At 46.6% G+C, this 16,311-nt stretch overlaps 1 long non-coding RNA gene across 2 annotated transcripts in view; it reads right to left on the bottom strand.

Moving 5' to 3' along the window:
- Positions 1–16,311, bottom strand: part of LOC115640944 — a 35,929-nt gene that overhangs the window by 5,376 nt on the left and 14,242 nt on the right. For both annotated transcript variants that reach the window (XR_003997972.1, XR_003997973.1), the window contains exon 2: positions 1,006–1,338. This is a non-coding gene — a long non-coding RNA (uncharacterized LOC115640944). The remainder of the gene's footprint in view (positions 1–1,005; positions 1,339–16,311) is intronic.

Genomic DNA, 16,311 nt, shown 5'->3' with positions numbered 1-16,311 from the left:
GCCTATATTGATTCCACCAGAGAGCTGAGAAGGTGTCGCAGCACCGAGACTTCAGACACTCTGAAAAATGAAGGAACTGGGGACACTGGCTCATTACCCAGGGAATAAACCCTGTGCAAAAGAAGTCCACCCTCTGAGCCAGTGTGGGGCTGGGAGAACAGCTCTGTGGCCCCACCCAGCCTTCACAAACAGCCTTCCCCAAATGCCCAGAGCCACATTTTCAGAAGGCCTAGGGAAAATCCAGCTTGAACATGGGCTCCTCAACGGAAGGTAGGAATTTCACTGTCCCCACACACCTGGCTCCTTGTCATGCACAAGTGGGGGACCCTGGGAGTGTCCCAAATGTGGTGAGACTAAGTGCTTTGGGGCTGGGACTTTCATTGTGCGTATGTTTGTACAGCACCCAGCACAACGGGCCCCAGCCTGGCTGGTCTCTAGGCACTTGACTAGAAATACAAGACTATGTGAGGGGACCTGTGCTCTCCTGTTTGAGAGTCTGGCCCTCACGGTAAGCAGAGGGATGAACACAGACCAGGGGCCCAGGGTTTTAGATATGGATGCTGTAGTGTGCAGAAATAGGGCTAGCGCCCCTTTAAATAGCTGGTGCGCCCTCCAGCAGCGCTCACTGTGTTTTAGATTTGAGAAGCCAGCCCAAGCAGCAGTGTGTTTGTAGCTGGGCCTGGTGTGTCTGTGTGTAGTTAGTACACACAGATATTTGGCACCCCACTGTGTCCTGGGGTTCGTTCGTAGCATTTCATTGCCTTTTGCTCTTTAAACAGGAGTGACACATTGCCACCCAGAACTGTTCATCCACAACCCTTCGCTGCACATAGAAAAGGGCGGTTACAAGTTCAGGCTGGGTAACTGCTGACAGGAGCCCACTGGGGCAGTCAGGGCCTTGCTACCTGGGCAAACGCAAGGAGACAAACCCTCAGTGGAAGGGGAAATTGCAAAGCCCAGCATGCGTCTCCCCCTCCCGTTCCCTGACCACGAAGCTGTGATTACCTGGGTCTCGTTCTCTTGTTGCATCTCCATTCCTACTTGGCAACTCCATTAATAACTGTTCTTGCTGAGGATTCTTTTGAGTTTCCATCTCCCTTCCTGCCTCAGGTTCCCCATTACAAAGTCCTTGTGGACTGTGCTCAGTTGAATCTGCTGTTTTCCCCATCTCTCCGCTGACGCGCACAGGCTGCTCTGAGCACCTCTGATCCGCTCCTCTCCGGCTGTGGCAAGAGTCACTCCGATTCCACTCCCTCTGCGACTTTCAGTTCTGCGCAGGAGCTAAGAGGCAACACTCAGAATAGTTCAGGGCACAGCGGAGTCAGTTCTTGTCTTTCCCTGTTCAGGCCAAGAACATAAGCACCAAGACATCCAGTTAGTTTTTGGCTTCTGAATTCTACTGCACAAGTTGAGAGCCCGCAGAACTGATCCTAATCCACCAGCAGAACCCAGACCCTGCCAGAACAGCCCAATGGCACCACAAACATTCACGCATTTGGCACATAGCTCTGGCCGGCTTTTGGTCCGAAATTCAAGACTTTGCCTAAAGGAAAAATGATAGTTATTGATGCAGTCTCTCCCCATGCCCTGGAATCCACCACCATTCGGCCCCTCACCCTGCTGCTCCTAACAAGTGAAGTTCCTACCAGGACAAACGAGAGTTTTTAATCGGACATTGCTGGGCAAGAACATTTCAAACCCTGTATCCAGCATCTAGACTCAACTGGCTCCTGCTTTTGGCCCAGAACCTCTAAATCATCTCAGTAGCAGGTAACAGACCTGGAAGTGTCCATTCACAGGAAGCCATTTATCTTTAGTTACTGTCACACCATGAGAATTTGGTCGCATCATGAAAAAAAAATAGCTTCCTGTTGTGGGTTTACTTCTTAAGGGATGCTATTCCCGCAAGCAAGGGCAGTCATACAGTTCCTCCTATTGGATCTCTTTCCAAGACTGTATTATTAAGATTGTTTAGAACAAAGAAATGTAAATGTAACCTTACCCAGCCTGGACCAGCCAAGGAGGGAACCAACGAAGAAAACTACGGCATCTGAAAAGGACACGCATTGATACACTATTCTGTGATAGCTAGCAACCAAAGAGCAAGAAGTTAGTGAGTGTCTGCCTGAGAATCCTGTACATGAAACTCACTAAAATATACACTATTTTTGAGACCTCCATGCACTCAGTTGAACCTCATCATCATAAGGCATTTCTGGTCCAGCAGTTAAACACATTCTCCTTCATACAAGTTTGTATTCATAGTTGAGAGACTGGGGCTAGATCTGGAACAACAAAAAGCAACCCACCCATTCTCCTTTCTTGGTGAAGATAAGCAGCACACTCTCACCCCTTTCTAAAAATCTACTACTGTAGTCATTTTCCTGTGCTGAAAGTATCAGTAATGCTTGGCACTGTTCCAGTAAAAAGTCAACAGGAAGTGTTTGCTTCTTAGATTTGGCAGAATTCAATATTTGTAATTTCAATGGATAACACAGGTTTATTTGTAATTTTTTTTATATCAATTTAAGTTTTCATAGTTGTGAAGAAAGTGTGGGTCAGTGGGTGGCGGTCAGACAATATTTAAAGACATCAGACGTTCATATTTTAAAAGTTAAAAGTTTTCTCACTTTGCCAGGCTGTACATTTCAAACATCACCAATGGAGATATTTTCCGTCAGCATGTCTGCGTGCCATCAGAATTGAATCCTTCCAAGCCTACTCTTTAGCTTAAGACAGGGGTAGGAAACCTACGGCATGTGTGCTGAAAGTGGCATGTGAGCTGATTGTCAGTGGCACTCACACTGCCTGGGTCCTGGCCACTGGTCCGGGGGATCTGCATTTTAATTTAATTTTAAATGAAGCTTCTTAAACATTTTAAAAAACCTTATTTACTTTACGTACAACAATAGTTTAGTTATATATTATAGACTGTGACAAAGTTCCTCCTCTACCTTGGTGGGTTCTGCACTTATTGGCGGATTTGCTCATCTCACAGATTCACCCTGTGGGTCAGGAAACAGCCCAGAGACCTTCCCCTCTGGTAGAAGCCACAGTCCAGGTCAATTCCTCCTGTGTTTGATCAGGAGTTGGGAGGTTTTGGGGAACTCAGGTCCGCTACTCCGGGTTCCAGCCCAGGGCCCTATGGACTGCAGCTGTCTAGAGTGCCTCCTGGTACAGCTGTGCGACAGCTACAACTCCCTGGGCTACTTCCCCATGACCTCCTCCCAACACCTCTGTGTCCTCACCACCGGACCTTCCTCCTGATATCTGATAATGCTTGCACTTCTCAGTCCTCCAGCAGGATGCCTACTCACTCGCAGCTTCTCACATGCCTCTTGCTCTCAGTTCCACGCATGCACGCACGCACTTCCTCTCCTCTGGCTCCCTGGCTCCCTTTGGCCTGACTGGAGTGAGCCCTTTTATAGAATCAGAGGGGCCTTAATTAGAGTCAGGTGCTTAACAGCCTCACCTGACTCTTAGCAGGTTAATTGGAGTCGGGGTTCTCATTAGCCTGGAGCAGCCCCTGCTCTGGTCACTCAGGAACAGAAAACTGCTTATCCAGTAGCTAGTATATGTCCCTTTGACTACTCTGTTGTACCCAGCGGGCCTGGGTCTATCACAAGACTTATAGAAAGAGGCCTTCTAAAAACGTTAAAATGTATGACTGGCACACAAAACCTTAAATCAGAGTGAATAAATGAAGACTCGGCACAGCACTTCTGAAAGGCTGCCGACCCCTGGCTTAATAGGTCATATTGTAATAGCTGCTGCACAGTCTATAATTTGTCCCCCAGCTGCTGAGCTCTTATGGGAGGAGGCAGCTTCAGCCCTTGCTGTTTAACCTCCTGTTTTCAACTGGGGTATGTTAGAGAGCTGCTAACATCCCCGCACTTCTCGGAGCTGAACCATGCTCTTGAATTAGAGCAGCAGGATGGGCTGCTTGGCCCATGCCAATTCCAGGAGAACTGCCCTGGATGGGATACAGACACCTCCAGGCCGTTTCCTACCCTAGCCTGCAGCAAATTGAGATTCTGGGGTGGGGTGGGGGGGTGTTTCACAGTTCAAATAAACTGCTCAGCACAGCCTCCAATCCCCTCCCCATCTGGTCAGCATGCAGCCCCACCCAACAACAGTCCCCCATTTGATCAGTGGAGAAACATACCTGTCCTAGCTCAACCAGTGTAACCCCCTCCCCAGTATCCCCCCATCTGACCCCTGCTCCACTCTCCAGGGTTTAGCTGAAGCTCCCCCCCCTTGCTCCATGCTCCCCCTCCCCACCCTGATCAGCACAGGATCCCCCATCCTCACCGAGTACCAGAGATTCCTCACTTCGTGCACTGCGTCTCCCTGCCCCAGCAGGACCCCGAACCTGAGCAGAGCAGGATTGGATCCCCTAGACCCAGGGGTGGAGAATCTCAGGGCTCTGCTCAGGGCTGTTTCTTTAGCAAAAGCTCTGAGTCAGCTCCCCTCCCTTCTCCTACAGATTCAAGCTGCAACACGAAGCCAAGAGTCAGAGCCTGGCAGGTTGCTCAACCCCCAGCACGCGCCTTCACTTCACTCTCCTGTGGCAGGTGGCACTTCCCATTCCAGCCAATCCCCGTGAGCACTTAGGAAAAACACCCTGAAAGGGCAGTAAATCTAAACATGACAAGAAGGGAGCCCCAAAGGAGAGGAGCCAATTCGCCAGCAGTGAGACTGTTTGCAGGTTCCAAGAAGCGCCCCACCCCAGACACACCTTGAGCCTTTCATGATTTTTTTAATAACCAGTAAATAAACTCACCCTATCGCCTGTAGGGGAGCACCTGTCACACAGCGAGCGTCTGAATCCGACTGATCCCTGCATAACACCTTGAAAAGACGAGTCTGGGAGCTTAAATTCATTCCTCTGCTAGACACTAGAAATCACGGACTGAACAGAGACACTGAATTTATGGCTTTTTACAACAGTGAGTAACCCACTAATCCCCTATGACCGCAGAGGCGTTAACCGGCCACTCTACCTTGAATGGTCCCTTAGAATATGTGCTAATTACTGATGCTAAACAATCTATTCCACCTTAGCCGGAAGAACCTTTCCCAGACCTGAAGACGAATGCCCTGTGTGGCTGGAAAGCCTGTTTCTTTCACCAACAGAAGTTGGCCCAGTCAACGATATTACCTCACCAACCTTGTCTAACCTCTCAATATTCAAGCAACTTATTTAAAAGATCCTTTGCCCATTAAGAAACACGTTATGCTGAGAGCTATGCAAAAATAAAGACTCCGTGATAATTATGGGCACCCGATGCATCCCCTCTCTTCCCTGGCCCTCTAACCTCATGCACAAAGATATTGCCCATGGTCTTCAGTTTTGTAGACAGTGAAAATGAAAACCATCAAGGAGCAATCGCAAGATCTACAATTGTCACACCCCACTCTCAGTAACAGCACTTCCCATAGCATTAAAACCCACTGAACTTTTGTGCGGAGGCTGCATTGTTTTGGATTAATGGTAGTTCCCCTCTCTCCACCAAGCTATTCTTCACAAAAGAAAGGTTCTCCTTCAGCAGAACAGATTCAGATACAATGGTCTGTTACAGAGAATGCCAGACAGAGCTGCCCTCTTTCAAAATGGTGTCCTCTCCTCTTCTCCTCAATGGGACAGAAGCCATACCGGGCCTCGCTTGGTGGCCATTTTGAGAAGGGCATCTCTCTCTCTCTCTTTACTTCCTCAAAGTGCAGGGACCCACCAGCTTTCCTGTGGGATCCTGTGGCTTCAGACCCATCAAGAACAATGCAATATGGAGGCCATTCTGAAAGGGGGCTATTCTTTCTGACAAAGTTTGTTATGAAAAATAGCCATTAATCCTGAATGTCTTTGCAGATGCCACCCATTCAGCCAGATCTACTCAACAGGTAGGTCACAAGGGAAGGGAAACTGGTGTATCTGAGCACACAGGGTTACCGGTAGGGTGGTACCAGAAGCAGGGAGAATTTTGAGGACAGACAGGGTGGGTGAGGGGAAAGAATCTAGAAAGGCTATTTTGCCCTGCTCCGGTCAAACAGAGCAGCTCTAAGTCTACTGCAACGGGCTCATATGCACAAGCTACTTTGTGATTCCTAGGGAATGAACAGAACAGATAATCATCAAGTGAGCCACCCCCTGTCATCCGCTCCCAGGTTCTGGCAAAAACAGAGACCCCGGATACTCAGAGCACAGTGTTGCAACCCTGCTCATCCTGGCTTATAGCCATCGATGGACCCATCCTCCATGAACTTATCTAGTTCTTTTCTGAACCCCGTTAGTGTCTTGGCCTTCACAACATCCTCTGACAATGAGTTTCACAGGTTGACTGGGTGTTGTGTGGAAAAAATACTTCCTTTTGTTTGTTTTAAACCTGCTGCCTATTGTTTTCATTGAGTGATCCCTAATTCTTGTGTTATGAGGAGTAAACGACACTTCCTTATTTACTTTCTGCTCACCAGTCATGATTTTACAGACTTCAACTTACTCATCTCTTTTCCAAGCTGAATATCCCAGTCTTTTTAATCTCACCTCATACGGAAGCTGTTCCATGCCCCATATCATTTCCATTGCCCTTCTCTGTACCTTTTCCAATTCCAGGATATCTTTTTTGAGCTGGGGCAACCAGACCTTCATGCACTATTCAAGATATGGGCATCCCACAAATTTATACAGAGGCATTATGATATTTTCTGTCTCGTTCTCCATCCCTTTCCTAATGGTTCCTAACAGCTTTTTCCTGACTTCTGCTGCAAATCAAGCAGATGTTTTCAGTGACACCATGCCACTGTTACTCCTGGGGGGATTCTGCGCCCCTGCAGGTGCACACAATTCATTTGGTCTGCCCATTCATTTTTCTGTGCCCCCTGTGCAGAAAAATACAACAAATAAATAATCAGCCTCTTCCCTGGGAGCCTAGGCAGTGCATCTGTTCCAGTGTGTTTGGAGGATCAGCCTCAGAGCCAGGGGAGGGGAGCCGGGCGTACTGTTATTATTTTTGTCTAGTAAGAAAAACATCACTCACCACTTTCTAACATAATACAAATATAAAAATTAAGAATCGGTACAAACATAAGCTATATAATTGCTTAAATAAATATGTCTAGATATACTATATTATCCTGGCTAGCAAATAAAACATACCTCCCCACCAAATTTAGTGTAAAGGCAAGTCAGCATGGTTTAATGATTTCCAACCAGTGAGAACCAACCTCTCTTTGGCACAGGAAGAAAGTGAGAAAGCACACAGGTCTGAATGAGTACTGTTGGAGGGAGGGGGCATCTTTTATATGCAAGAGGCAGGCTACAGGCACAAATAGCAGCTCTGTCTGAGTTAATTGATTCATTCACCAAGGCACTAGCTGCCTGCCTGCCTGAAGTAACATTGTTAAAGTTGCTTGTGATGGTTAATTGATCGCATTCTCTGCAGCAGAGATGTAGCAGCCTATTATGTTAATGTTGTTCACATTTCTACTGTTTTTCAACTGTTCTCATTCTAGATCAATTCCCCCAGGAACATGAAGTTTTAAAGCATAAAACTATGAAAGTTTAAGACACCTACATCGCCAGAGTGATTTAAAAGCCCCTTATCATAAATGACAGTAAGGGAATCCTGAGCTAGGAAGATCTCTGTGTTTTCTCACTTTCCACCTGTGCCAAAGAGTGGTTGGTTCTCACTGGTTGGAAATCATTAAACCATGCTGATTTGCCTTTACACTAAATATGGTGGGGGGGGGGTTGTTTTAGTTGCTAGCCAGGAGAATACAGTAAATATCTAGACATATTTATTTAAGCAATTATATAGCTTATGTTTGTACAGATTCTTAATTTTTATATTTGTATTATGTTAGAAAGTGGTGAGTGATGTTTTTCATACTTACTAGACAACAACAATGACTTGCGGCAAGCTCTGTTTAGATGGAAAATCAAATTCAATTATAAATGCACCCAATTTTTTTAATTTTTTTTATTAGTTAAATAAAAGCTACCTTAAATGTGCTGGATATATAAGAAACATTATCTAAAGCTGATTTGTTAAACAAAGTATTCTCTATAGTCAGGGGCAACACGTGGGGACCCAAGGGCCCTCATTGACCAGCCCTGGCAGTGGCCCCCACTGGCCCCTCCCCTTTTCTGGCACCATCCCCCAGTAGTAGCGCTCCCGTTTATATGCCTAGAGTTAATGAATTAAGCTGATTGTTTCTGGTCACTGTGTCCTTCAAGTTTTTCAGAACTAGGAGCGCTCATCCTGTTACATCTAGTTATTAGTCATAGATAAGAAGAAAGAAAACACAGAAAAGCTTGTTTATCCAACTAGGAATGAACTAGTCAACAAACTGAATTATTTAAATAAACTGAAATGAAGAAAATATTCTCTCTGCAACAGAAGCTTCTGCTGTTAAAAGCTGGTTTATCATTTCAGCAAACTCTGGTTCCAGGTGCTTAGCCAGTGCCTTCCACCAGTTCAGTGGTTTGCCTTTATTTAAGACTTTGCAGAAGACAAGTTCAACTTAATTCTTTTTAATTAAGAAATTATAGTACACCTCTACCCCGATATAATGCAACCCAATATAACATGAATTTGGATATAACGCAGTAAAGCAGCGCTCTGAGGGGCGGGGCGGGGCTACGCACTCTGGCAGATCAAAGCAAGTTCAATATAACACTGTTTCACCTATAACGCGGTAAGTTTTTTTGGCTCCCTAGAACAGTGTTGTATTGGGGTAGAGGTGTATGTTTAGGTTCTAACTCAGTTTGTCAAATTTAACTTTAGATAGGTGTATTTTTAAAAGAAAACCTGTATTTACATTAAACATTTGATTTTGTTTTTAAAAACCAATTTCTATCCATCCCATTTTAGGGCTGGTCCACACTATGGGGGGGAAATCGATCTTAGATACTCAACTTCAGCTACGTGAATAACGTAGCTGAAGTCAGATATCTAAGATCGGATTACTCACCCGTCCACACCGCGCGGGATCGATGTTCGCGGCTCTCCCTGTTGATTCCGGAACTCCATTGGGGTTGATGGAGTTCCGGAATCGATATAAGCGCGCTCGGGGATCGATATATCGCGTCTAGATTAGACGCGATATATCGATCCCCGAGCAATCGATTTTAACCCGCCGATACTGTGGGTAGTCTGGACGTGGCCTTAGAGACATTAAATGTTTTCACTTCTTCCGTCCTCATTATAGCACTAAAGAGCAGAGTTAAGGTTTCTGAGGAAGTTGAATCTGTTATTAAAATAGCGAGGGGAGTAATGAGCATTAATCCTAAAAATACATGTATATTCAACAGTAGCCTGTACACAAGATGGCAATGATCTAATAACACAGGAAAAGTTCAAAGAATCTGATGAGGCAGAATTTGGACACCCAAAGCTTAACACATTTATATTCCTTTCAAGTGTAACCATAATGGTAAATTCCTTAGATTAATAAATTCCTTTTGAGATAATTACTACATCCCTGCAATGTTGTTTATCCTCAATTACTGATGTGTGCGCTCAGCTGAATGCCATTTTAATGTAGTTTTTTGACAAAGAATCTATACATGAGGTTCTTCCTCACGTGTCCATCTTCCTTGTAGAAGAGGAAGTTGAGACCAGTTTCCTGCCTACACTAACTGATTTTTCATTCACGTTTCTTTCCCTGCTGTGTACCAGGGCAACATTTTAATTATGTGATTGACAGGCCCAAGAGTGCTAGGTGCTGTACAAAGGGCTGCCCCAATTAGAGTGTACTCTGGTGGCAAGCCATGGCACCATCAGCGGGCCTACTTCATTTCCTACTCTCAGGTAACCCAAGGACTCTTGGACAGGCCCTCTTGCCCCAACAGTACCCCTTCCTCGGGAAAACTTTGTGCAAATAGTCCAAAACCTAAATCCCAACACACAGTCCATATATCGCTGCAGTGCAAGCAGACATTGAAATCCCAGGATATCTCATCCCTTGATGCCCTACATACCACACATCTGCCACACCCAGACTCTGTCAGTCCTCTTCTATCCAGAGAGTCACCCCAGCGCTTCCAGCTGGAGTGCAACCCCACTCCTCCCCTGATCCCCAACTCTCTGCTGAGAGATCATCTTTACTAGGAGAGCGGGAAGTCCCTCACTCCCCCAGCCCTCTCCCAATTCTCCTTAGTTCAGCTCTCCAATGTGAAGACATCAGCGAGTCCTTCTACTGCCCGGTGTTTTCAGCTCTTGGCTCTGAAGCAGCAAGCAACTCCCTCTGCTGCTTTTCTGCCTTCAGTCCTCTCCAACCCTGCTTGCTGCTTCTGTACCTTCAGCCTTCCCCCAGGAACCAATGCTCCAAAGCACCGCTCCCTCCCCAGAGTCTCCCTGGTCCTGTATAATCCCAGGCACTGCCCTGGGTTTTCAGCTGGGACTTTGTTCCCTGGGACCTGACACCCTGTGACACACACTGAATGCATGATTGGGGCCTCCAGGTGTTACCCCCAATACAAATGAAGAATAAACAGCAGCCTGCAAAACACTGACTGAGATTACTGAGAACCATGGGATAATATCACTGGTGCTTAACAAGATGTAGAGGATGAAAATGCACATTCCCTGGTCTGTTTTTAGGATTTTTAGATCCTGCTGTTGGTGGTGTTCAAGTAGAGCTGGCTGAAAGTCTGTTGTTATTTTTAAATGGAAAATGGGCTTTTCCGATTAAAAAACGTTTTCACCATCTGCTGAATTTCTGATAAATCGAGAGCCAATAATTCCTTGGGTTTAAGCAACAAAAGTTTTTGGATGAAACCCACCCCAAGAAATTGGGCAACATTCCCCCCGGCCCATTTGTTAACATTTTTCATGAGGGGGGGAAAGTTTCCACTCAAGGGCAGGTGAGAGGGAGCCCAGTATCACTTTTAGTATCAGACAGGGACTAGACCAGTGATACTCAGACCTCAGTGATTCAGGAACCAAATTAGTGATCAACCTTACCCAAAACAGCCGCACAGTTGTGTGAATTCATTGTTTCACTTACTAGTGATGTTTGAAAATATGTAAGGGGAAAGATTTAATTACTCTCCCAGCAAGTAAGTTAACATCAGGGCTGCCCCACAGGCTGGACAGGAGGCGAGGTGTACAGAGGGAGAGAGAGACCGAGACACGGAAAATATGCCCGTGTGCCCTGCACAGAGCTGCTCACTTCCTGCAGCAACACCTGCATCATCTCCTCCTGTGAGACTGCCATTGGGGGACTGCACCTCTCTCCCTTGGGCCCCTGCACCAGTCTCAGTGCCCTTAGCATAAGCCGCCTGCTGCTGCAGCCGCTCACCCTGCCTGTGTCTGACTGGAAGAGTGTGATGCACTGTCCCTTCTCTGTTCCAAGTGGCGCTGGCTGCTCATCTTGCTGTGTGCCCTGGGGACAGGTGCTTTAATTCACCCTTACACCGCTGGGAATCCATTTTGCACCACGGTGTGATAGCACAGGACCTAACCACATCAGCTGCACCATAAGGGACTCCTTCACCTGCACATCTACCAATGTGATATATGTCATCATGTGCCGGCAATGCCCCTCTGCCATGTACATTGGCCAAGCCAGACAATCTCTAAGCAAAAAAATAAATGGACACAAATCAGACATTGGGAATGGTAACATACAAAAACCAGTAGGAGAACACTTCAGTCTCCCTGGACACACAGTCACAGACTTGAAAGTTGCCATACTTCCAAAAAAAAAAAAACAACACAATCTTTTCTGAGACTGGAAGGGACAGTAAAAGGCATTCACTCAAGCTTATGCAATTTCTCTGAGATGTTCACTCTACATTTCATTAATACTTTACACACATAGAACAGTAAAAATATGTAATAATGAGACACAAATGGCAAAAGCAAACCACAAACAAGTGACAACACTGAGAATACAAAGAGAAGTAAAACATTAAGTGGTTGGTTTGGGGGATTTTAAGTGAGTGTTTAGGACCCACACTGTGCAAATGCAACAGAGCCCTGTAAAAACAGGCAAAGTTCTCCTGCTTTCTCTCTCTGTGTGTGTGTGTGTGTGTGTGTGTGTGTGTGTGTGTGTGTGTGTGTGTGTTTTGTTTTTTTTGCAGGCAGATCTGTGCTTCAAAGAGCTTGCAAATAAGGTCTTTATCCTATAAAACACCTAGCAGCACCCCCACCAAACCCAGTGCTGCTTGCTACTTAAGAGTCAATGAGAGTACTCTTACACTTAGGGTATGTCTACATCTACAGTTTTGCAGCGCTGGTTCTTATAGCTGTATTAGTACAGCTGTATAGGGCCAGCGCTGCAGAGTGGCCACACTTACAGCAACCAGCGCTGCAAGTGGTGTTAGATGTGGCCACACTGCAGCGCTGTTGGGCGGCTTCAAGGGGGGTTCGGGGAACGCGAGAGCAAACCGGGGAAGGAGACCAGCTTCGCCGCGGTTTGCTCTCGCGTTCCCCGAACTCCCCTGCAAACCGCAGGGAAGGAGACCTGCTTGCACGGGGGTTCCGGGAACGAGAGAGCAAACCGGGGAAGGAGACCAGCTTCGCCGCGGTTTGCTCTCGCGTTCCCCGAACCCCCCTGCAAACCGCAGGGAAGGAGACCTGCTTGCTCGGGATTCGGGGAACGCCAGAGCAAACCGGGGAAGGAGACCTGCTTGATTACCAGAGGCTTCCTCAGGTATGCTGGGATACCTGCTTATTCCACAGAGGTCAAGAAAAGCACTGGTAAGTGTCTACACTTGATTACCAGCACTGGATCACCAGCGCTGGATCCTCTACACCCGAGACAAAACGGGAGTACGGCCAGTGCTGCAAACAGGGAGTTGCAGCGCTGGTGATGCCCTGCAGATGTGTACACCTCCTAAGTTGCAGCGCTGTAACCCCCTCACCAGCCCTGCAACTTTGTGATGTAGACAAGCCCTTAGAGGCTGCAGACCACCCGCGGACCACAGTTTGAGAACCTCTGAGCTACAGCCAAAGACCCCGAGGGACTGGCTTCATACTCCTCTAGACCATCCCACAGGAGCATAGCTTGGAAATCTTGCTTTCTTCCCGCAACAAACCTCTAACCCTTGCATGCCAGGCTAGTCTCGTCCTGTTTCCTGACAGCCCTAGCAAGAATCATTTTTTTCTTAGCACGGATGTCTGTTTAGTAGGGACTCCCCAAACAAAACTTAGTGCTTGGAGCCCCCACACAGCTTGTCTGTGAGCTCATGCTATGTACAGCAGGCTACCAAACATGGACTGGTGTGCTCTCCCTCGCTCAGTGACACCAGGTAGATAAATCTCTGATAATTTTCATATAGCTTTACATTGTGCCTCTTCATATAACCTCGTAGTGGGTCTACCCACATGCGACCTCTGTTTTCATGAAACTTTGTATCAAAACCTCATATAGAAACCTTGTACTGATGAGCCTTGGTATATGGGAACTTTGTATCAAATCGTTATGTAGAAACTTTGTATTGAACCTTGGTATAATGTTATAGCCTTAAGGATAGAATAAGATAGAAGAAAGATGTCTCTTTGCTAAGAGTAGAATAAGATTCCCCCCTCCACACACCTTAGTCAATTGTCCTGTTGAATGAAAGAGGTGAGAATGAGCAAGGCCTGGAAGGCAGCACTTCCAGACAGCTGCGGCAGTTGGAGAGGGGATTGGAAGCCAGACCCAAGAACGATAAAACTAGAAGAGCAGACATATTGACAGCCTTGAGGGTTGGAAGCAAGCACCTTCTTTTGGAAACACCCTCTTTGAACAGCATTGGGACAACACCCAGAGGGAAGCAGCACAAAGGACTAATGAACACAGATTCAGATTTCGAATCTGGTACAGATTTTCATGAGAGGGAAGCTGCTATAAATATGAGGTGTCTTGCACAGGACCCCGGGTCTCGTCTTGTCAACATCCAAGCATCGATATGGATCAGCAGAAGCCTGGCTCCACCCCTCCCCTATCTAACTCACCTGGCCAGTGCAGTTAAGGGAAGCAACTAGATGGTAACAACATCAAGACAGTGTGTATGTGTGTGTGTGTGTGTGCGCACACGCATAAGTGGTATATATAATCATATGCATATGACACAGTGTTGATTGATACATGTATTACCAATAAATGTGGTGCTTTGCCTTATCTCCCCTGAAAAGATCCTGTGCAGGATAACAACTGCACAGTGGCTGTGGTGTGTTATTAAAATGATGTGCATGTCCCTTGAGCTTTATGTAAGGGCAAGACTGATGTATACACAAATCAGTGACCGAATACTGACAGCCTGGAAACACAGTGGAAAAACAGGACATTTGAGGTTCTGATAAAACTATTTTTTTTTTAAGCTGGAAAAAGTTTTGGAATGCAGAGAAAAGGTCCCTCAAATATCCTCAACTCTGCTCCTGTGTGTGTACCACCTAAACGATCACTGACGATCTTCCAGTTCAAGGGCTATGGGGACCACACAGTAGTTAACACGCTACAATTTTCTAGTGTGGAGAAAACCTAACACATCATATCACAGCAGAGACCCATGGAGTCACCCAGCCAGTTTTAGGGTATGGCTACACTTGAAATGTCAAAGCACTGCCGCAGCAGTGCTTTGAAGTGTGAGTGTGGTCGGAGCGCCAGCGCTGGGAGAGAGCTCTCCCAGCGCTGCACGTAAACCACATCCCTTATGGGTGTAGCTTGCAGCACTGGGAGCCGCGCTCCCAGCGCTGCAGCACTGATTACACTGGGGCTTTACAGCGCTGGATCTTGCAGCGCTCAGGGGGGTGTTTTTTCACACCCCTGAGCGCGAAAGTTGCAGCGCTGTAAAGTGCCAGTGTAGCCATGGCCTTATTATGCAGGGGCCAGACTTCCAGCAACTCTGGATATCTTAAATCTAAACATTCATGGGATTCAGTTAGACAAAGCCTGCTGTGTAAACCATGGGGGATACTGAGAAAGAGACTGCCAACAGATGCCAGCTGCCAATGTAGAAACAATTAAAGATGTTTTTGGGCAACACACCGGGATCATGGCCAAATCACCAAGACACACAGGGATGCAGATGTCAGTTCGCTGAGATGTTTGTAGTCAACACAGATTCCTAGACTTTAAGGCCAGAAGGGACCCATAAATCTACTTGACATTGGTTAGACGAGGGATGGTGGCCGATAGGCAGGAGCAGCAGGGCCCTGCACAGCACCCCAAGTAAATAGCATTCTTGACCAAATCGTAAACCACGATCTAAGCAGCAGGTGTTGTGGCTGACTTGCCAGGCAGCCACAAACATCCATTCTTAATTAACCAGTCTCTGCTTGTTACAAATAGGATACATAAATACCCTCCACATATCGGAGCCAAAAGGAAAATTACCGTTTTCACCAAAGACTGTTCTAATATAAGAGACTACTACTTTGCCCCCAAAGGAAGAAAAGTTTTAAAAGTTTTGACTGTTTTGCATAATCACTCACCCAATTTCAGTATAAAGGCCTGTTTTAATTTCTTGTTCTTTCTTCTGTTTAATCAATGGATGTTTAATTTAAATACATATTTTTGGGTGTTTGCCAAGTCACAATATGCATACAACAGAGTTACAGTACATCCTCAATGACCCCAACAAGCCCCCCAGCAAAATCAAGGAAAATCATTCCAGGCACTCAAGGCAAAAACAAACAAACAAACCCAAAGAGATATAACAAAACAAAAAGTGCACAAGCTTTACAAGTCACCTTTAAAAAGGCACGTTGGGTCCGTCCTTGTCCCTCCATGCAGGGCCCCTGTGCCTGGCACAATCTGACACTGGAAAATGGACCCATGAAACGCTCTTTATAACAGAGCTGAAAAGGGGATCGTCCCATCTATGCTGGCAGTTAATTCAGATTCCCCTCCCCCCTTGGCATTGGGGGCATGGAACCCTTTGCTGAGATACGAAACTGGCCTATGTCCAGCATCTCTGGGCCTGGTTCACCTTTGGCCTGCCCTGGTGTAGTCATTTACACCAAAGTGGATGCGAAACACAACCAGATCACAGGCATTGTTGTCTAGTGGATAGAGCACTGGGCTAAGCGTCAGGAGACCCAGGTGCTATCCCCAGCTCTGCCACTGGTGCGTCAGGTGACCTTGGGCACATCACTGCTCCGTGCCACGGTTTCCCTACCTAATACTTTCTGTCTGGTCTATTTAGACTGTTGGCTTTTGATGGGTGTTTCACATGATGCAGCCCTGCTCTCAGTTAGGATATCTGGGCGCTACCACAATACACACACAATAATAGCATAGGTGGAGACAGTAACTTGTCTCCATTAGAATTCAGTCCTGAGTGTTAGCCAGGCTCAGGGGCCCAGCACGCAGGGGGAGGGCGGA

This window comes from Gopherus evgoodei, unplaced genomic scaffold, assembly GCF_007399415.2.
Source record: "Gopherus evgoodei ecotype Sinaloan lineage unplaced genomic scaffold, rGopEvg1_v1.p scaffold_32_arrow_ctg1, whole genome shotgun sequence".
Classification (NCBI taxonomy): domain Eukaryota; kingdom Metazoa; phylum Chordata; order Testudines; family Testudinidae; genus Gopherus; species Gopherus evgoodei.
The sequence above is the reverse complement of the archived record's forward strand: the minus strand, read 5'-3'. Positions and strand labels throughout refer to the sequence as shown.